This window comes from Lactuca virosa, chromosome 4 (assembly GCF_052849685.1).
Source record: "Lactuca virosa cultivar CGN04683 chromosome 4, Lactuca_virosa_CGN04683_v6, whole genome shotgun sequence".
Classification (NCBI taxonomy): Eukaryota; Viridiplantae; Streptophyta; class Magnoliopsida; order Asterales; family Asteraceae; genus Lactuca; species Lactuca virosa.
The window spans coordinates 192,858,676-192,880,271 of NC_136429.1; the positions used below are offsets into that span (position 1 = coordinate 192,858,676).

The 21,596-nt window shown below is 35.2% G+C and overlaps 10 non-coding genes across 10 annotated transcripts; all 10 read right to left on the reverse strand.

The window, feature by feature from the left end:
- Nucleotides 1-2,264: 2,264 nt before the first annotated feature.
- On the reverse strand, nt 2,265-2,460 carry LOC145110008 (U2 spliceosomal RNA). The gene has a single exon (XR_013709403.1). It is a non-coding gene; the product is annotated as a U2 spliceosomal RNA (small nuclear RNA).
- Nucleotides 2,461-3,080: 620 nt separating this feature from the next.
- LOC145110582 (U1 spliceosomal RNA) lies at nt 3,081-3,244 on the reverse strand. The gene has a single exon (XR_013709950.1). It is a non-coding gene; the product is annotated as a U1 spliceosomal RNA (small nuclear RNA).
- Nucleotides 3,245-6,673: 3,429 nt separating this feature from the next.
- On the reverse strand, nt 6,674-6,869 carry LOC145110010 (U2 spliceosomal RNA). Its single transcript, XR_013709405.1, has one exon. It is a non-coding gene; the product is annotated as a U2 spliceosomal RNA (small nuclear RNA).
- Nucleotides 6,870-7,489: 620 nt separating this feature from the next.
- On the reverse strand, nt 7,490-7,653 carry LOC145110583 (U1 spliceosomal RNA). Its single transcript, XR_013709951.1, has one exon. It is a non-coding gene; the product is annotated as a U1 spliceosomal RNA (small nuclear RNA).
- A 3,429-nt stretch (nt 7,654-11,082) lies between these two features.
- Nucleotides 11,083-11,278, reverse strand: LOC145110672 (U2 spliceosomal RNA). Its single transcript, XR_013710035.1, has one exon. It is a non-coding gene; the product is annotated as a U2 spliceosomal RNA (small nuclear RNA).
- Nucleotides 11,279-11,898: 620 nt separating this feature from the next.
- LOC145110611 (U1 spliceosomal RNA) lies at nt 11,899-12,062 on the reverse strand. The gene has a single exon (XR_013709977.1). It is a non-coding gene; the product is annotated as a U1 spliceosomal RNA (small nuclear RNA).
- A 3,485-nt stretch (nt 12,063-15,547) lies between these two features.
- Nucleotides 15,548-15,743, reverse strand: LOC145110673 (U2 spliceosomal RNA). Its single transcript, XR_013710036.1, has one exon. It is a non-coding gene; the product is annotated as a U2 spliceosomal RNA (small nuclear RNA).
- Nucleotides 15,744-16,363: 620 nt separating this feature from the next.
- LOC145110618 (U1 spliceosomal RNA) lies at nt 16,364-16,527 on the reverse strand. Its single transcript, XR_013709984.1, has one exon. It is a non-coding gene; the product is annotated as a U1 spliceosomal RNA (small nuclear RNA).
- A 3,412-nt stretch (nt 16,528-19,939) lies between these two features.
- Nucleotides 19,940-20,135, reverse strand: LOC145110674 (U2 spliceosomal RNA). The gene has a single exon (XR_013710037.1). It is a non-coding gene; the product is annotated as a U2 spliceosomal RNA (small nuclear RNA).
- Nucleotides 20,136-20,755: 620 nt separating this feature from the next.
- On the reverse strand, nt 20,756-20,919 carry LOC145110584 (U1 spliceosomal RNA). Its single transcript, XR_013709952.1, has one exon. It is a non-coding gene; the product is annotated as a U1 spliceosomal RNA (small nuclear RNA).
- Between the last annotated feature and the right edge of the window lie 677 nt (nt 20,920-21,596).

A 21,596-nucleotide genomic window follows, 5' to 3' on the forward strand; every position in this document is an offset into this window, starting at 1 on the left:
CTAACCTTTACCAACTTTGTTTATGTTGATTATGGTGTATGTCTTATTATACTCCTTATCGCCCCAATGGATGCAAAATATATTTTTTAAGACCAAATAGATCAATTTTCATCCTAATAATTTAATATAATCCTTGTATGTGCAAAAATGTTTGACAAATATGCCGCTTAATACATAGAGTAAATCACCAAATTTTTGATCAAATATCAAGGGAGACTAATAATCAGTTAGAGATATTGTCTCTAATGGTAGAAGAATCGATTGGAAAACATTTAGATTTTCGATTTTTGATTCGAATGTATTGCTAAATCTATTGAGGAATGTAACTAGATGTGCTAAGATGTTGAAAAATGAAGAAATTGTTAGATTTAATGATTTTTGTGTTATTGCAGGTAGAAATTTGTTTTGGATCAATATTTCCAGTATCCTATGAGGGTTCTTAAATATTGAAATTGGTCCCTAAGTCGACTAAAAAGAGTGTGAATCTTGAAAATGGGCAACAACCATTATTTTTGAAAAAAATAAAAGATAGAGAGAGAGAGAGAGAGAGTCTCAACACCTTTGGTACAACTTTACAAGGTGTTTTAAAGACAATGTGAAACCTATTCAAAATATGTAAGACCTAATGGATTTGGTACGACCATATATGTTACAGCTTATACATCATTTTACAAGCCATGCAAAATTTTGGCAAACGATGGGTTTTGTTTGGGGCTTTGATATGCACATTCCAATTTATTTAAAGGTTGTATAGAATTTATATGACCATACCAATTCATTTTATAGACACTTAGACTTATTCTAGGGATTTTTTTAGGGCTTTTGGTATGGTTTATAAAGTTATTTTCAAGCATGTATAGGGGTGCGATATGTAGGTAGTGCTTTTGGACACACACACTTTCATTAAAGAAAATACTTTTTTGTAGAGTTTACCTATGTACAGTATAGTGTAGATTTATTAAGCAAAAGAACAGTTGGGGTAAATAAATGTTTTTAAGGAACGGAGTATAAACATATTTATAGGTAAAATTATTGGCAATTTAAGAGAAAAAAAAGTAGGGAAAATCAACAAATGACCACAAAAGAAGGTGTGGTTGAAGAAAATGACCAAAAAATTGCAACTATCATAAAATGACCATGATTTCCATAGGAAGGGTCTCTGCGGAACTCGTTCAGCTATGATAAATTGGAAAATCTCGGAGGAAGTGACACGGGCAGGGGTAAATTCGTAAAAACACAAAGAAGACTTAACAAAATTGAAAGGGTGCCGGTCAAAAATTTAGTTTAAAGTCGAAAAAATTGTGTTTGAAATCGAAAAAAATTATGTTTGAACTTACCAAAATCGAAAAAAATGTGTTTGAAATCGTTTGGAAAATTTTTCTTTGAAATCGAAAAAACTTACCAAAATCGTTCTCTGGCATTATTTGTGAAAATTATAATTAGATAATCGACAATAATATAGTTGCAATGCCAGAGGCTTGGCACAACCTGCTCAACTTTGTATCTTATATCTCAGGCTTAGGCTCAAAGAGACAACTAAGATTTTGTCTTGATCGTCCATCGTTTTTAATGATTCTCTATTTTTAGTCGTGAAGCTCTATACTTGATATGAGGACCTTGTATGACATATGTTCCGCTGGGTTTGCAGTTAAACACCCGGTTTTACATATTTGGACATTTTGGTGAACTCAATAGCCACAAAATCTTCATTACTTTACGAAACGGGATCCTGGTTTCTTAGTTGATGGGTGAAATGATTGTGTGGTTTTGATAATAGCAAGGGTGGGGAATGAATACCGGACGAATGGTAACCTGATGGAAGAGTTTGGCGTTGAAGGTGACGAATCGATTCCCATGCATGATGCATCCCTTGTGAATTTATACTTGTTTTATCATTTTTTGTATTTTTTGTGAGGTTTTGATAGTATGGATTGCTGCAATCAGTGATATGCATGGCAACTCTATCTAGCATTTTTGGGCAGCCTGCAGTTGGAAAAGTGAACTGGTTCTTGCTATTGATGTTAATACCATAGTTTTCTTTAACTCACAAACTGAATTGGTTCTTGCTCAGTTTTCTTTGGTGCAGGGTATGTGGGATGACCTCAGGCATGGAGCGTACAAGTCATCTGGATTATTAATTAATCATGGTAAACTACAAGGGTCAATGGTACCTGCTGCAACTCTCCTTAAGTGCTTATAACTTTAGTGCGTGGAAGTGGCCAGCATGGATGCATTAGAAAAGCTAAGCTTAAACTTTGGATTTGGAGGGGTGCGCCATGCCAAGGCAATAGTGCAACGCCAAGGCGACACTCAAAGACCCCAATAGCAAGCTATTGTGACGGATCTTTCCCCATAAAAATTAAGATTAATATCGAGTGGGCCGATGGCACACATATCAGATATTAAACTGATAAGAACAGATACTACACTTGATCTTAGCCAAAAGGCCGAGAAAGGTATGAAATTTCCGTAAACGAAAAGCCTTCCGTTTTGAACCCACTCAACATTCTCTGTTTGCTTTGTTTGAGGCGATGTGGGACTCATTAACTTTGCCCAGGTATTATTATTTTATTTTCTCATCCACTCACATGCATGCAACCGACTCAACTAATGGCTTCACTGCAATCGCTTAATTTGCTTAATTAATATAGCTACCATATGTTAATATTAATATAAATTATAAACCATGAGACTACCCAACGCAGCAGCACAAAGAAATCTTGATATTTGTCATTAATTTTTTAATTTACCAGCTTCTAATCCAAGTTACCTATTCTATTTATTTGTTATTTTCAGGTTTAAGGTTTCTAAGGAGAGACAGGTATATATGTATCCTATCCTCATAACCACTTGATGATGGGGATGATTTGTTACTTGACTATGATCGATGCAACCTATCCAAATCTGAGTCAACAGAAACTATGCATGGGCCTAACCAAATCTGAATCAACAGAAATTACGCACGGGTTTCTTTTTTGGCTTTGAACTCCCTCTTATATAATATATATCACATACACCAACAAAGACAAGACGTCCGTTTGGAAATATATTTTTATAATAATCTTAAAACTAGAGTATGGGTAGGGGCCGCGCGAACGCAGGCCCCCGCTAACACAAATTATGACGTAGGTTCGACCAACTTGGGCCGACCTTAGACAGGCACCTCTCCGTAATGTGCAATGGAGATCACCAACCTAGGCCATGGACCTTCTTGATCGCCCAAAGACCCCGTCCAGGTAAGTGACTTTTCCGTTCCCCTACCCTCACTTTTTATCCAACAACTACCTTCACTTTTCTTTTTTTCGCCCTCCGATGTGGGATGGATTCCTATTCTTAATTCTTTGCCAAACTTACATATACAACTCTACGTACTGCATCTCTAACTTCATGCTTTACCTTATTTATATATATCCTAATCACAAAAACACAACTTGCCACACTCAATCTCAACTCATCATCAACCCATATAATACTTGCTTGCATTTCATCCCTGCTATTACTTTACCAAATAAACAAAATATATTATATATCAGACTATCACCTTCATGCTTCTCAAGACGATGCAAAAAATCTTGGTGATGCCCTTGGACGATGTTGTGCTTCAAGGCCTGCAAAAGTGACACTCAGCTACATCTACCCAATTCCTTTATCATCCCTTCACGCAAAATATTTATTTTGCAATATATATGTTGCTTATATGTACAATCACGCTTTGCTCTAATCAATATTTCATGCTTCTTTCTCTATACAAAAATTGCCACTTATGATAACACTTTTTCATGTACGTATTGTTATACACAACTACCCGTGCGCATCCATGGCATAAAACCGCCTTATCTTTGACCACGACTCGACCATTTCGCTGAAAATTGATATTCTATGTGTAAACTGTGGATCAATTATATTTCTGCTAATAGTAAAACTGATAATTAAAAACTATATATGCCTTGACATTGTGTTCTCGAGTTTTGTTCAAAGAAAGGGGCCGAAAAGAAAAATATGGAAAGGGAAAAGGAGAATAGAGAGTTATTATTTTATTTATCTTATATTGTTGGAAAGAATATAAGGAATCCGACCTTTCATAATGTTCTAGAGTTTCAGGTAAAAGAAAGAAAGCTTATAATTTGATATCTTTGTATTCAACATCACAAATACCATACAATTGTTAGAAACAGTAAAATACAATAATCACTATCAGAAACAACCAAATCCATCTATTGCTGGTTAAACCAAAAAGTTCCGGCAAAATCTCTTAACTCTGGCCATCAAATGATTATGCATTAGCTAAGGTGAACAAAGCATGATTTCATTCGTTAAATTTATACAAACCTATTGAAAGCTTGTAATTCTCATGGGACAACAAGCATATGTATTTGAAACCATTTTAAAACTAACCTTTACCAACTTTGTTGATGTTGATTATGGTGTATGTCTTATTATACTCCTTATCGCCCCAATGGATGCAAAATATATTTTTTAAGACCAAATAGATCAATTTTCATCCTAATAATTTAATATAATCCTTGTATGTGCAAAAATGTTTGACAAATATGCCGCTTAATACATAGAGTAAATCACCAAATTTTGGATCAAATATCAAGGGAGACTAATAATCAGTTAGAGATATTGTCTCTAATGGTAGAAGAATCGATTGGAAAACATTTAGATTTTCGATTTTTGATTCGAATGTATTGCTAAATCTATTGAGGAATGTAACTAGATGTGCTAAGATGTTGAAAAATGAAGAAATTGTTAGATTTAATGATTTTTGTGTTATTGCAGGTAGAAATTTGTTTTGGATCAATATTTCCAGTATCCTATGAGGGTTCTTAAATATTGAAATTGGTCCCTAAGTCGACTAAAAAGAGTGTGAATCTTGAAAATGGGCAACAACCATTATTTTTGAAAAAAATAAAAGATAGAGAGAGAGAGAGAGAGTCTCAACACCTTTGGTACAACTTTACAAGGTGTTTTAAAGACAATGTGACACCTATTCAAAATATGTAAGACCTAATGGATTTGGTACGACCATATATGTTACAGCTTATACATCATTTTACAAGCCATGCAAAATTTTGGCAAACGATGGGTTTTGTTTGGGGCTTTGATATGCACATTCCAATTTATTTAAAGGTTGTATAGAATTTATATGACCATACCAATTCATTTTATAGACACTTACACTTATTCTAGGGATTTTTTTAGGGCTTTTGGTATGGTTTATAAAGTTATTTTCAAGCATGTATAGGGGTGCGATATGTAGGTAGTGCTTTTGGACACACACACTTTCATTAAAGAAAATACTTTTTTGTAAAGTTTACCTATGTACAGTATAGTGTAGATTTATTAAGCAAAAGAACAGTTGGGGTAAATAAATGTTTTTAAGGAACGGAGTATAAACATATTTATAGGTAAAATTATTGGCAATTTAAGAGAAAAAAAAGTAGGGAAAATCAACAAATGACCACAAAAGAAGGTGTGGTTGAAGAAAATGACCAAAAAATTGCAACTATCATAAAATGACCATGATTTCCATAGGAAGGGTCTCTGCGGAACTCGTTCAGCTATGATAAATTGGAAAATCTCGGAGGAAGTGACACGGGCAGGGGTAAATTCGTAAAAACACAAAGAAGACTTAACAAAATTGAAAGGGTGCTGGTCAAAAATTTAGTTTAAAGTCGAAAAAATTGTGTTTGAAATCGAAAAAGTTGTGTTTGAAATCGAAAAAAATTATGTTTGAACTTACCAAAATCGAAAAAAATGTGTTTGAAATCGTTTGGAAAATTTTTCTTTGAAATCGAAAAAACTTACCAAAATCGTTCTCTGGCATTATTTGTGAAAATTATAATTAGATAATCGACAATAATATAGTTGCAATGCCAGAGGCTTGGCACAACCTGCTCAACTTTGTATCTTATATCTCAGGCTTAGGCTCAAAGAGACAACTAAGATTTTGTCTTGATCGTCCATCGTTTTTAATGATTCTCTATTTTTAGTCGTGAAGCTCTATACTTGATATGAGGACCTTGTATGACATATGTTCCGCTGGGTTTGCAGTTAAACACCCGGTTTTACATATTTGGACATTTTGGTGAACTCAATAGCCACAAAATCTTCATTACTTTACGAAACGGGATCCTGGTTTCTTAGTTGATGGGTGAAATGATTGTGTGGTTTTGATAATAGCAAGGGTGGGGAATGAATACCGGACGAATGGTAACCTGATGGAAGAGTTTGGCGTTGAAGGTGACGAATCGATTCCCATGCATGATGCATCCCTTGTGAATTTATACTTGTTTTATCATTTTTTGTATTTTTTGTGAGGTTTTGATAGTATGGATTGCTGCAATCAGTGATATGCATGGCAACTCTATCTAGCATTTTTGGGCAGCCTGCAGTTGGAAAAGTGAACTGGTTCTTGCTATTGATGTTAATACCATAGTTTTCTTTAACTCACAAACTGAATTGGTTCTTGCTCAGTTTTCTTTGGTGCAGGGTATGTGGGATGACCTCAGGCATGGAGCGTACAAGTCATCTGGATTATTAATTAATCATGGTAAACTACAAGGGTCAATGGTACCTGCTGCAACTCTCCTTAAGTGCTTATAACTTTAGTGCGTGGAAGTGGCCAGCATGGATGCATTAGAAAAGCTAAGCTTAAACTTTGGATTTGGAGGGGTGCGCCATGCCAAGGCAATAGTGCAACGCCAAGGCGACACTCAAAGACCCCAATAGCAAGCTATTGTGACGGATCTTTCCCCATAAAAATTAAGATTAATATCGAGTGGGCCGATGGCGCACATATCAGATATTAAACTGATAAGAACAGATACTACACTTGATCTTAGCCAAAAGGCCGAGAAAGGTATGAAATTTCCGTAAACGAAAAGCCTTCCGTTTTGAACCCACTCAACATTCTCTGTTTGCTTTGTTTGAGGCGATGTGGGACTCATTAACTTTGCCCAGGTATTATTATTTTATTTTCTCATCCACTCACATGCATGCAACCGACTCAACTAATGGCTTCACTGCAATCGCTTAATTTGCTTAATTAATATAGCTACCATATGTTAATATTAATATAAATTATAAACCATGAGACTACCCAACGCAGCAGCACAAAGAAATCTTGATATTTGTCATTAATTTTTTAATTTACCAGCTTCTAATCCAAGTTACCTATTCTATTTATTTGTTATTTTCAGGTTTAAGGTTTCTAAGGAGAGACAGGTATATATGTATCCTATCCTCATAACCACTTGATGATGGGGATGATTTGTTACTTGACTATGATCGATGCAACCTATCCAAATCTGAGTCAACAGAAACTATGCATGGGCCTAACCAAATCTGAATCAACAGAAATTACGCACGGGTTTCTTTTTTGGCTTTGAACTCCCTCTTATATAATATATATCACATACACCAACAAAGACAAGACGTCCGTTTGGAAATATATTTTTATAATAATCTTAAAACTAGAGTATGGGTAGGGGCCGCGCGAACGCAGGCCCCCGCTAACACAAATTATGACGTAGGTTCGACCAACTTGGGCCGACCTTAGACAGGCACCTCTCCGTAATGTGCAATGGAGATCACCAACCTAGGCCATGGACCTTCTTGATCGCCCAAAGACCCCGTCCAGGTAAGTGACTTTTCCGTTCCCCTACCCTCACTTTTTATCCAACAACTACCTTCACTTTTCTTTTTTTCGCCCTCCGATGTGGGATGGATTCCTATTCTTAATTCTTTGCCAAACTTACATATACAACTCTACGTACTGCATCTCTAACTTCATGCTTTACCTTATTTATATATATCCTAATCACAAAAACACAACTTGCCACACTCAATCTCAACTCATCATCAACCCATATAATACTTGCTTGCATTTCATCCCTGCTATTACTTTACCAAATAAACAAAATATATTATATATCAGACTATCACCTTCATGCTTCTCAAGACGATGCAAAAAATCTTGGTGATGCCCTTGGACGATGTTGTGCTTCAAGGCCTGCAAAAGTGACACTCAGCTACATCTACCCAATTCCTTTATCATCCCTTCACGCAAAATATTTATTTTGCAATATATATGTTGCTTATATGTACAATCACGCTTTGCTCTAATCAATATTTCATGCTTCTTTCTCTATACAAAAATTGCCACTTATGATAACACTTTTTCACGTACGTATTGTTATACACAACTACCCGTGCGCATCCATGGCATAAAACCGCCTTATCTTTGACCACGACTCGACCATTTCGCTGAAAATTGATATTCTATGTGTAAACTGTGGATCAATTATATTTCTGCTAATAGTAAAACTGATAATTAAAAACTATATATGCCTTGACATTGTGTTCTCGAGTTTTGTTCAAAGAAAGGGGCCGAAAAGAAAAATATGGAAAGGGAAAAGGAGAATAGAGAGTTATTATTTTATTTATCTTATATTGTTGGAAAGAATATAAGGAATCCGACCTTTCATAATGTTCTAGAGTTTCAGGTAAAAGAAAGAAAGCTTATAATTTGATATCTTTGTATTCAACATCACAAATACCATACAATTGTTAGAAACAGTAAAATACAATAATCACTATCAGAAACAACCAAATCCATCTATTGCTGGTTAAACCAAAAAGTTCCGGCAAAATCTCTTAACTCTGGCCATCAAATGATTATGCATTAGCTAAGGTGAACAAAGCATGATTTCATTCGTTAAATTTATACAAACCTATTGAAAGCTTGTAATTCTCATGGGACAACAAGCATATGTATTTGAAACCATTTTAAAACTAACCTTTACCAACTTTGTTTATGTTGATTATGGTGTATGTCTTATTATACTCCTTATCGCCCCAATGGATGCAAAATATATTTTTTAAGACCAAATAGATCAATTTTCATCCTAATAATTTAATATAATCCTTGTATGTGCAAAAATGTTTGACAAATATGCCGCTTAATACATAGAGTAAATCACCAAATTTTTGATCAAATATCAAGGGAGACTAATAATCAGTTAGAGATATTGTCTCTAATGGTAGAAGAATCGATTGGAAAACATTTAGATTTTCGATTTTTGATTCGAATGTATTGCTAAATCTATTGAGGAATGTAACTAGATGTGCTAAGATGTTGAAAAATGAAGAAATTGTTAGATTTAATGATTTTTGTGTTATTGCAGGTAGAAATTTGTTTTGGATCAATATTTCCAGTATCCTATGAGGGTTCTTAAATATTGAAATTGGTCCCTAAGTCGACTAAAAAGAGTGTGAATCTTGAAAATGGGCAACAACCATTATTTTTGAAAAAAATAAAAGATAGAGAGAGAGAGAGAGAGTCTCAACACCTTTGGTACAACTTTACAAGGTGTTTTAAAGACAATGTGAAACCTATTCAAAATATGTAAGACCTAATGGATTTGGTACGACCATATATGTTACAGCTTATACATCATTTTACAAGCCATGCAAAATTTTGGCAAACGATGGGTTTTGTTTGGGGCTTTGATATGCACATTCCAATTTATTTAAAGGTTGTATAGAATTTATATGACCATACCAATTCATTTTATAGACACTTAGACTTATTCTAGGGATTTTTTTAGGGCTTTTGGTATGGTTTATAAAGTTATTTTCAAGCATGTATAGGGGTGCGATATGTAGGTAGTGCTTTTGGACACACACACTTTCATTAAAGAAAATACTTTTTTGTAGAGTTTACCTATGTACAGTATAGTGTAGATTTATTAAGCAAAAGAACAGTTGGGGTAAATAAATGTTTTTAAGGAACGGAGTATAAACATATTTATAGGTAAAATTATTGGCAATTTAAGAGAAAAAAAAGTAGGGAAAATCAACAAATGACCACAAAAGAAGGTGTGGTTGAAGAAAATGACCAAAAAATTGCAACTATCATAAAATGACCATGATTTCCATAGGAAGGGTCTCTGCGGAACTCGTTCAGCTATGATAAATTGGAAAATCTCGGAGGAAGTGACACGGGCAGGGGTAAATTCGTAAAAACACAAAGAAGACTTAACAAAATTGAAAGGGTGCTGGTCAAAAATTTAGTTTAAAGTCGAAAAAATTGTGTTTGAAATCGAAAAAGTTGTGTTTGAAATCGAAAAAAATTATGTTTGAACTTACCAAAATCGAAAAAAATGTGTTTGAAATCGTTTGGAAAATTTTTCTTTGAAATCGAAAAAACTTACCAAAATCGTTCTCTGACATTATTTGTGAAAATTATAATTAGATAATCGACAATAATATTGTTGCAATGCCAGAGGCTTGGCACAACCTGCTCAACTTTGTATCTTATATCTCAGGCTTAGGCTCAAAGAGACAACTAAGATTTTGTCTTGATCGTCCATCGTTTTTAATGATTCTCTATTTTTAGTCGTGAAGCTCTATACTTGATATGAGGACCTTGTATGACATATGTTCCGCTGGGTTTGCAGTTAAACACCCGGTTTTACATATTTGGACATTTTGGTGAACTCAATAGCCACAAAATCTTCATTACTTTACGAAACGGGATCCTGGTTTCTTAGTTGATGGGTGAAATGATTGTGTGGTTTTGATAATAGCAAGGGTGGGGAATGAATACCGGACGAATGGTAACCTGATGGAAGAGTTTGGCGTTGAAGGTGACGAATCGATTCCCATGCATGATGCATCCCTTGTGAATTTATACTTGCTTTATCATTTTTTGTATTTTTTGTGAGGTTTTGATAGTATGGATTGCTGCAATCAGTGATATGCATGGCAACTCTATCTAGCATTTTTGGGCAGCCTGCAGTTGGAAAAGTGAACTGGTTCTTGCTATTGATGTTAATACCATAGTTTTCTTTAACTCACAAACTGAATTGGTTCTTGCTCAGTTTTCTTTGGTGCAGGGTATGTGGGATGACCTCAGGCATGGAGCGTACAAGTCATCTGGATTATTAATTAATCATGGTAAACTACAAGGGTCAATGGTACCTGCTGCAACTCTCCTTAAGTGCTTATAACTTTAGTGCGTGGAAGTGGCCAGCATGGATGCATTAGAAAAGCTAAGCTTAAACTTTGGATTTGGAGGGGTGCGCCATGCCAAGGCAATAGTGCAACGCCAAGGCGACACTCAAAGACCCCAATAGCAAGCTATTGTGACGGATCTTTCCCCATAAAAAATAAGATTAATATCGAGTGGGCCGATGGCCCACATATCAGATATTAAACTGATAAGAACAGATACTACACTTGATCTTAGCCAAAAGGCCGAGAAAGGTATGAAATTTCCGTAAACGAAAAGCCTTCCGTTTTGAACCCACTCAACATTCTCTGTTTGCTTTGTTTGAGGCGATGTCGGACTCATTAACTTTTCCCAGGTATTATTATTTTATTTTCTCATCCACTCACATGCATGCAACCGACTCAACTAATGGCTTCACTGCAATCGCTTAATTTGCTTAATTAATATAGCTACCATATGTTAATATTAATATAAATTATAAACCATGAGACTACCCAACGCAGCAGCACAAAGAAATCTTGATATTTGTCATTAATTTTTTAATTTACCAGCTTCTAATCCAAGTTACCTATTCTATTTATTTGTTATTTTCAGGTTTAAGGTTTCTAAGGAGAGACAGGTATATATGTATCCTATCCTCATAACCACTTGATGATGGGGATGATTTGTTACTTGACTATGATCGATGCAACCTATCCAAATCTGAGTCAACAGAAACTATGCATGGGCCTAACCAAATCTGAATCAACAGAAATTACGCACGGGTTTCTTTTTTGGCTTTGAACTCCCTCTTATATAATATATATCACATACACCAACAAAGACAAGACGTCCGTTTGGAAATATATATTTATAATAATCTTAAAACTAGAGTATGGGTAGGGGCCGCGCGAACGCAGGCCCCCGCTAACACAAATTATGACGTAGGTTCGACCAACTTAGGCCGACCTTAGACAGGCACCTCTCCGTAATGTGCAATGGAGATCACCAACCTAGGCCATGGACCTTCTTGATCGCCCAAAGACCCCGTCCAGGTAAGTGACTTTTCCGTTCCCCTACCCTCACTTTTTATCCAACAACTACCTTCACTTTTCTTTTTTTCACCCTCCGATGTGGGATGGATTCCTATTCTTAATTCTTTGCCAAACTTACATATAAGATGTGGGATGGATTCCTATTCTTAATTCTTTGCCAAACTTACATATACAACTCTACGTACTGCATCTCTAACTTCATGCTTTACCTTATTTATATATATCCTAATCACAAAAACACAACTTGCCACACTCAATCTCAACTCATCATCAACCCATATAATACTTGCTTGGATTCCTATTCTTAATTCTTTGCTATTACTTTACCAAATAAACAAAATATATTATATATCAGACTATCACCTCCATGCTTCTCAAGACGATTCAAAAAATCTTGGTGATGTCCTTGGACGATGTTGTGCTTCAAGGCCTGCAAAAGTGACACTCAGCTACATCTACCCAATTCCTTTATCGTCCCTTCACGCAAAATATTTATTTTGCAATATATATGTTGCTTATATGTACAATCACGCTTTCCTCTAATCAATATTTCATGCTTCTTTCTCTATACAAAAATTGCCACTTATGATAACACTTTTTCACGTACGTATTGTTATACACAACTACCCGTGCGCATCCATGGCATAAAACCGCCTTATCTTTGACCACGACTCGACCATTTCGCTGAAAATTGATATTCCATGTGTAAACTGTGGATCAGTTATATTTCTGCTAATAGTAAAACTGATAATTAAAAACTATATATGCCTTGACATTGTGTTCTCAGGTTTTGTTCAAAGAAAGGGGCCGAAAAGAAAAATATGGAAAGGGAAAAGGAGAATAGAGAGTTATTATTTTATTTATCTTATATTGTTGGAAAGAATATAAGGAATCCGACCTTTCATAATGTTCTAGAGTTTCAGGTAAAAGAAAGAAAGCTTATAATTTGATAACTTTGTATTCAACATCACAAATACCATACAATTGTTAGAAACAGTAAAATACAATAATCACTATCAGAAACAACCAAATCCATCTATTGCTGGTTAAACCAAAAAGTTCCGGCAAAATCTCTTAACTTTGGCCATCAAATGATTATGCATTAGCTAAGGTGAACAAAGCATGATTTCATTCGTTAAATTTATACAAACCTATTGAAAGCTTGTAATTCTCATGGGACAACAAGCATATGTATTTGAAACCATTTTAAAACTAACCTTTACCAACTTTGTTGATGTTGATTATGGTGTATGTCTTATTATACTCCTTATCGCCCCAATGGATGCAAAATATATTTTTTAAGACCAAATAGATCAATTTTCATCCTAATAATTTAATATAATCCTTGTATGTGCAAAAATGTTTGACAAATATGCCGCTTAATACATACAGTAAATCACCAAATTTTGGATCAAATATCAAGGGAGACTAATAATCAGTTAGAGATATTGTCTCTAATGGTAGAAGAATCGATTGGAAAACATTTAGATTTTCGATTTTTGATTCGAATGTATTGCTAAATCTATTGAGGAATGTAACTAGATGTGCTAAGATGTTGAAAAATGAAGAAATTGTTAGATTTAATGATTTTTGTGTTATTGCAGGTAGAAATTTGTTTTGGATCAATATTTCCAGTATCCTATGAGGGTTCTTAAATATTGAAATTGGTCCCTAAGTCGACTAAAAAGAGTGTGAATCTTGAAAATGGGCAACAACCATTATTTTTGAAAAAAATTAAAGATAGAGAGAGAGAGAGAGAGTCTCAACACCTTTGGTACAACTTTACAAGGTGTTTTAAAGACAATGTGAAACCTATTCAAAATATGTAAGACGTAATGGATTTGGTACGACCATATATGTTACAGCTTATACATCATTTTACAAGCCATGCAAAATTTTGGCAAACGATGGGTTTTGTTTGGGGCTTTGATATGCACATTCCAATTTATTTAAAGGTTGTATAGAATTTATATGACCATACCAATTCATTTTATAGACACTTACACTTATTCTAGGGATTTTTTAGGGCTTTTGGTATGGTTTATAAAGTTATTTTCAAGCATGTATAGGGGTGCGATATGTAGGTAGTGCTTTTGGACACACACACTTTCATTAAAGAAAATACTTTTTTGTAGAGTTACCTATGTACAGTATAGTGTAGATTTATTAAGCAAAAGAACAGTTGGGGTAAATAAATGTTTTTAAGGAACGGAGTATAAACATATTTATAGGTAAAATTATTGGCAATTTAAGAGAAAAAAAAGTAGGGAAAATCAACAAATGACCACAAAAGAAGGTGTGGTTGAAGAAAATGACCAAAAAATTGCAACTATCATAAAATGACCATGATTTCCATAGGAAGGGTCTCTGCGGAACTCGTTCAGCTATGATAAATTGGAAAATCTCGGAGGAAGTGACACGGGCAGGGGTAAATTCGTAAAAACACAAAGAAGACTTAACAAAATTGAAAGGGTGCTGGTCAAAAATTTAGTTTAAAGTCGAAAAAATTGTGTTTGAAATCGAAAAAGTTGTGTTTGAAATCGAAGAAAATTATGTTTGAACTTACCAAAATCGAAAAAAATGTGTTTGAAATCGTTTGGAAAATTTTTGTTTGAAATCGAAAAAACTTACCAAAATCGTTCTCTGGCATTATTTGTGAAAATTATAATTAGATAATCGACAATAATATAGTTGCAATGCCAGAGGCTTGGCACAACCTGCTCAACTTTGTATCTTATATCTCAGGCTTAGGCTCAAAGAGACAACTAAGATTTTGTCTTGATCGTCCATCGTTTTTAATGATTCTCTATTTTTAGTCGTGAAGCTCTATACTTGATATGAGGACCTTGTATGACATATGTTCCGCTGGGTTTGCAGTTAAACACCCGGTTTTACATATTTGGACATTTTGGTGAACTCAATAGCCACAAAATCTTCATTACTTTACGAAACGGGATCCTGGTTTCTTAGTTGATGGGTGAAATGATTGTGTGGTTTTGATAATAGCAAGGGTGGGGAATGAATACCGGACGAATGGTAACCTGATGGAAGAGTTTGGCGTTGAAGGTGACGAATCGATTCCCATGCATGATGCATCCCTTGTGAATTTATACTTGTTTTATCATTTTTTGTATTTTTTGTGAGGTTTTGATAGTATGGATTGCTGCAATCAGTGATATGCATGGCAACTCTATCTAGCATTTTTGGGCAGCCTGCAGTTGGAAAAGTGAACTGGTTCTTGCTATTGATGTTAATACCATAGTTTTCTTTAACTCACAAACTGAATTGGTTCTTGCTCAGTTTTCTTTGGTGCAGGGTATGTGGGATGACCTCAGGCATGGAGCGTACAAGTCATCTGGATTATTAATTAATCATGGTAAACTACAAGGGTCAATGGTACCTGCTGCAACTCTCCTTAAGTGCTTATAACTTTAGTGCGTGGAAGTGGCCAGCATGGATGCATTAGAAAAGCTAAGCTTAAACTTTGGATTTGGAGGGGTGCGCCATGCCAAGGCAATAGTGCAACGCCAAGGCGACACTCAAAGACCCCAATAGCAAGCTATTGTGACGGATCTTTCCCCATAAAAAATAAGATTAATATCGAGTGGGCCGATGGCCCACATATCAGATATTAAACTGATAAGAACAGATACTACACTTGATCTTAGCCAAAAGGCCGAGAAAGGTATGAAATTTCCGTAAACGAAAAGCCTTCCGTTTTGAACCCACTCAACATTCTCTGTTTGCTTTGTTTGAGGCGATGTGGGACTCATTAACTTTGCCCAGGTATTATTATTTTATTTTCTCATCCACTCACATGCATGCAACCGACTCAACTAATGGCTTCACTGCAATCGCTTAATTTGCTTAATTAATATAGCTACCATATGTTAATATTAATATAAATTATAAACCATGAGACTACCCAACGCAGCAGCACAAAGAAATCTTGATATTTGTCAGTAATTTTTTAATTTACCAGCTTCTAATCCAAGTTACCTATTCTATTTATTTGTTATTTTCAGGTTTAAGGTTTCTAAGGAGAGACAGGTATATATGTATCCTATCCTCATAACCACTTGATGATGGGGATGATTTGTTACTTGACTATGATCGATGCAACCTATCCAAATCTGAGTCAACAGAAACTATGCATGGGCCTAACCAAATCTGAATCAACAGAAATTACGCACGGGTTTCTTTTTTGGCTTTGAACTCCCTCTTATATAATATATATCACATACACCAACAAAGACAAGACGTCCGTTTGGAAATATATATTTATAATAATCTTAAAACTAGAGTATGGGTAGGGGCCGCGCGAACGCAGGCCCCCGCTAACACAAATTATGACGTAGGTTCGACCAACTTGGGCCTACCTTAGACAGGCACCTCTCCGTAATGTGCAATGGAGATCACCAACCTAGGCCATGGACCTTCTTGATCGCCCAAAGACCCCGTCCAGGTAAGTGACTTTTCCGTTCCCCTACCCTCACTTTTTATCCAACAACTACCTTCACTTTTCTTTTTTTCGCCCTCCGATGTGGGATGGATTCCTATTCTTAATTCTTTGCCAAACTTACATATACAACTCTACGTACTGCATCTCTAACTTCATGCTTTACCTTATTTATATATATCCTAATCACAAAAACACAACTTGCCACACTCAATCTCAACTCATCATCAACCCATATAATACTTGCTTGCATTTCATCCCTGCTATTACTTTACCAAATAAACAAAATATATTATATATCAGACTATCACCTTCATGCTTCTCAAGACGATGCAAAAAATCTTGGTGATGCCCTTGGACGATGTTGTGCTTCAAGGCCTGCAAAAGTGACACTCAGCTACATCTACCCAATTCCTTTATCATCCCTTCACGCAAAATATTTATTTTGCAATATATATGTTGCTGATATGTACAATCACGCTTTGCTCTAATCAATATTTCATGCTTCTTTCTCTATACAAAAATTGCCACTTATGATAACACTTTTTCACGTACGTATTGTTATACACAACTACCCGTGCGCATCCATGGCATAAAACCGCCTTATCTTTGACCACGACTCGACCATTTCGCTGAAAATTGATATTCTATGTGTAAACTGTGGATCAATTATATTTCTGCTAATAGTAAAACTGATAATTAAAAACTATATATGCCTTGACATTGTGTTCTCGAGTTTTGTTCAAAGAAAGGGGCCGAAAAGAAAAATATGGAAAGGGAAAAGGAGAATAGAGAGTTATTATTTTATTTATCTTATATTTTTGGAAAGAATATAAGGAATCCGACCTTTCATAATGTTCTAGAGTTTCAGGTAAAAGAAAGAAAGCTTATAATTTGATATCTTTGTATTCAACATCACAAATACCATACAATTGTTAGAAACAGTAAAATACAATAATCACTATCAGAAACAACCAAATCCATCTATTGCTGGTTAAACCAAAAAGTTCCGGCAAAATCTCTTAACTCTGGCCATCAAATGATTATGCATTAGCTAAGGTGAACAAAGCATGATTTCATTCGTTAAATTTATACAAACCTATTGAAAGCTTGTAATTCTCATGGGACAACAAGCATATGTATTTGAAACCATTTTAAAACTAACCTTTACCAACTTTGTTGATGTTGATTATGGTGTATGTCTTATTATACTCCTTATCGCCCCAATGGATGCAAAATATATTTTTTAAGACCAAATAGATCAATTTTCATCCTAATAATTTAATATAATCCTTGTATGTGCAAAAATGTTTGACAAATATGCCGCTTAATACATAGAGTAAATCACCAAATTTTTGATCAAATATCAAGGGAGACTAATAATCAGTTAGAGATATTGTCTCTAATGGTAGAAGAATCGATTGGAAAACATTTAGATTTTCGATTTTTGATTCGAATGTATTGCTAAATCTATTGAGGAATGTAACTAGATGTGCTAAGATGTTGAAAAATGAAGAAATTGTTAGATTTAATGATTTTTGTGTTATTGCAGGTAGAAATTTGTTTTGGATCAATATTTCCAGTATCCTATGAGGGTTCTTAAATATTGAAATTGGTCCCTAAGTCGACTAAAAAGAGTGTGAATCTTGAAAATGGGCAACAACCATTATTTTTGAAAAAAATAAAAGATAGAGAGAGAGAGAGAGAGAGAGTCTCAACACCTTTGGTACAACTTTACAAGGTGTTTTAAAGACAATGTGAAACCTATTCAAAATATGTAAGACCTAATGGATTTGGTACGACCATATATGTTACAGCTTATACATCATTTTACAAGCCATGCAAAATTTTGGCAAACGATGGGTTTTGTTTGGGGCTTTGATATGCACATTCCAATTTATTTAAAGGTTGTATAGAATTTATATGACCATACCAATTCATTTTATAGACACTTAGACTTATTCTAGGGATTTTTTTAGGGCTTTTCGTATGGTTTATAAAGTTATTTTCAAGCATGTATAGGGGTGCGATATGTAGGTAGTGCTTTTGGACACACACACTTTCATTAAAGAAAATACTTTTTTGTAGAGTTTACCTATGTACAGTATAGTGTAGATTTATTAAGCAAAAGAACAGTTGGGGTAAATAAATGTTTTTAAGGAACGGAGTATAAACATATTTATAGGTAAAATTATTGGCAATTTAAGAGAAAAAAAAGTAGGGAAAATCAACAAATGACCACAAAAGAAGGTGTGGTTGAAGAAAATGACCAAAAAATTGCAACTATCATAAAATGACCATGATTTCCATAGGAAGGGTCTCTGCGGAACTCGTTCAGCTATGATAAATTGGAAAATCTCGGAGGAAGTGACACGGGCAGGGGTAAATTCGTAAAAACACAAAGAAGACTTAACAAAATTGAAAGGGTGCCGGTCAAAAATTTAGTTTAAAGTCGAAAAAATTGTGTTTGAAATCGAAAAAAATTATGTTTGAACTTACCAAAATCGAAAAAAATGTGTTTGAAATCGTTTGGAAAATTTTTCTTTGAAATCGAAAAAACTTACCAAAATCGTTCTCTGGCATTATTTGTGAAAATTATAATTAGATAATCGACAATAATATAGTTGCAATGCCAGAGGCTTGGCACAACCTGCTCAACTTTGTATCTTATATCTCAGGCTTAGGCTCAAAGAGACAACTAAGATTTTGTCTTGATCGTCCATCGTTTTTAATGATTCTCTATTTTTAGTCGTGAAGCTCTATACTTGATATGAGGACCTTGTATGACATATGTTCCGCTGGGTTTGCAGTTAAACTCCCGGTTTTACATATTTGGACATTTTGGTGAACTCAATAGCCACAAAATCTTCATTACTTTACGAAACGGGATCCTGGTTTCTTAGTTGATAGGTGAAATGATTGTGTGGTTTTGATAATAGCAAGGGTGGGGAATGAATACCGGACGAATGGTAACCTGATGGAAGAGTTTGGCGTTGAAGGTGACGAATCGATTCCCATGCATGATGCATCCCTTGTGAATTTATACTTGTTTTATCATTTTTTGTATTTTTTGTGAGGTTTTGATAGTATGGATTGCTGCAATCAGTGATATGCATGGCAACTCTATCTAGGATTTTTGGGCAGCCTGCAGTTGGAAAAGTGAACTGGTTCTTGCTATTGATGTTAATACCATAGTTTTCTTTAACTCACAAACTGAATTGGCTCTTGCTCAGTTTTCTTTGGTGCAGGGTATGTGGGATGACCTCAGGCATGGAGCGTACAAGTCATCTGGATTATTAATTAATCATGGTAAACTACAAGGGTCAATGGTACCTGCTGCAACTCTCCTTAAGTGCTTATAACTTTAGTGCGTGGAAGTGGCAAGCATGGATGCATTAGAAAAGCTAAGCTTAAACTTTGGATTTGGAGGGGTGCGCCATGCCAAGGCAATAGTGCAACGCCAAGGCGACACTCAAAGACCCCAATAGCAAGCTATTGTGACGGATCTTTCCCCATAAAAAATAAGATTAATATCGAGTGGGCCGATGGCCCACATATCAGATATTAAACTGATAAGAACAGATACTACACTTGATCTTAGCCAAAAGGCCGAGAAAGGTATGAAATTTCCGTAAACGAAAAGCCTTCCGTTTTGAACCCACTCAACATTCTCTGTTTGCTTTGTTTGAGGCGATGTGGGACTCATTAACTTTGCCCAGGTGTTATTATTTTATTTTCTCATCCACTCACATGCATGCAACCGACTCAACTAATGGCTTCACTGCAATCGCTTAATTTGCTTAATTAATATAGCTACCATATGTTAATATTAATATAAATTATAAACCATGAGACTACCCAACGCAGCAGCACAAAGAAATCTTGATATTTGTCATTAATTTTTTAATTTACCAGCTTCTAATCCAAGTTACCTATTCTATTTATTTGTTATTTTCAGGTTTAAGGTTTCTAAGGAGAGACAGGTATATATGTATCCTATCCTCATAACCACTTGATGATGGGGATGATTTGTTACTTGACTATGATCGATGCAACCTATCCAAATCTGAGTCAACAGAAACTATGCATGGGCCTAACCAAATCTGAATCAACAGAAATTACGCACGGGTTTCTTTTTTGGCTTTGAACTCCCTCTTATATAATATATATCACATACACCAACAAAGACAAGACGTCCGTTTGGAAATATATATTTATAATAATCTTAAAACTAGAGTATGGGTAGGGGCCGCGCGAACGCAGGCCCCCGCTAACACAAATTATGACGTAGGTTCGACCAACTTGGGCCGACCTTAGACAGGCACCTCTCCGTAATGTGCAATGGAGATCACCAACCTAGGCCATGGACCTTCTTGATCGCCCAAAGACCCCGTCCAGGTAAGTGACTTTTCCGTTCCCCTACCCTCACTTTTTATCCAACAACTACCTTCACTTTTCTTTTTTTCGCCCTCCGATGTGGGATGGATTCCTATTCTTAATTCTTTGCCAAACTTACATATACAACTCTACGTACTGCATCTCTAACTTCATGCTTTACCTTATTTATATATATCCTAATCACAAAAACACAACTTGCCACACTCAATCTCAACTCATCATCAACCCATATAATACTTGCTTGCATTTCATCCCTGCTATTACTTTACCAAATAAACAAAATATATTATATATCAGACTATCACCTTCATGCTTCTCAAGACGATGCAAAAAATCTTGGTGATGCCCTTGGACGATGTTGTGCTTCAAGGCCTGCAAAAGTGACACTCAGCTACATCTACCCAATTCCTTTATCATCCCTTCACACAAAATATTTATTTTGCAATATATATGTTGCTTATATGTACAATCACGCTTTGCTCTAATCAATATTTCATGCTTCTTTCTCTATACAAAAATTGCCACTTATGATAACACTTTTTCACGTACGTATTGTTATACACAACTACCCGTGCGCATCCATGGCATAAAACCGCCTTATCTTTGACCACGACTCGACCATTTCGCTGAAAATTGATATTCTATGTGTAAACTGTGGATCAATTATATTTCTGCTAATAGTAAA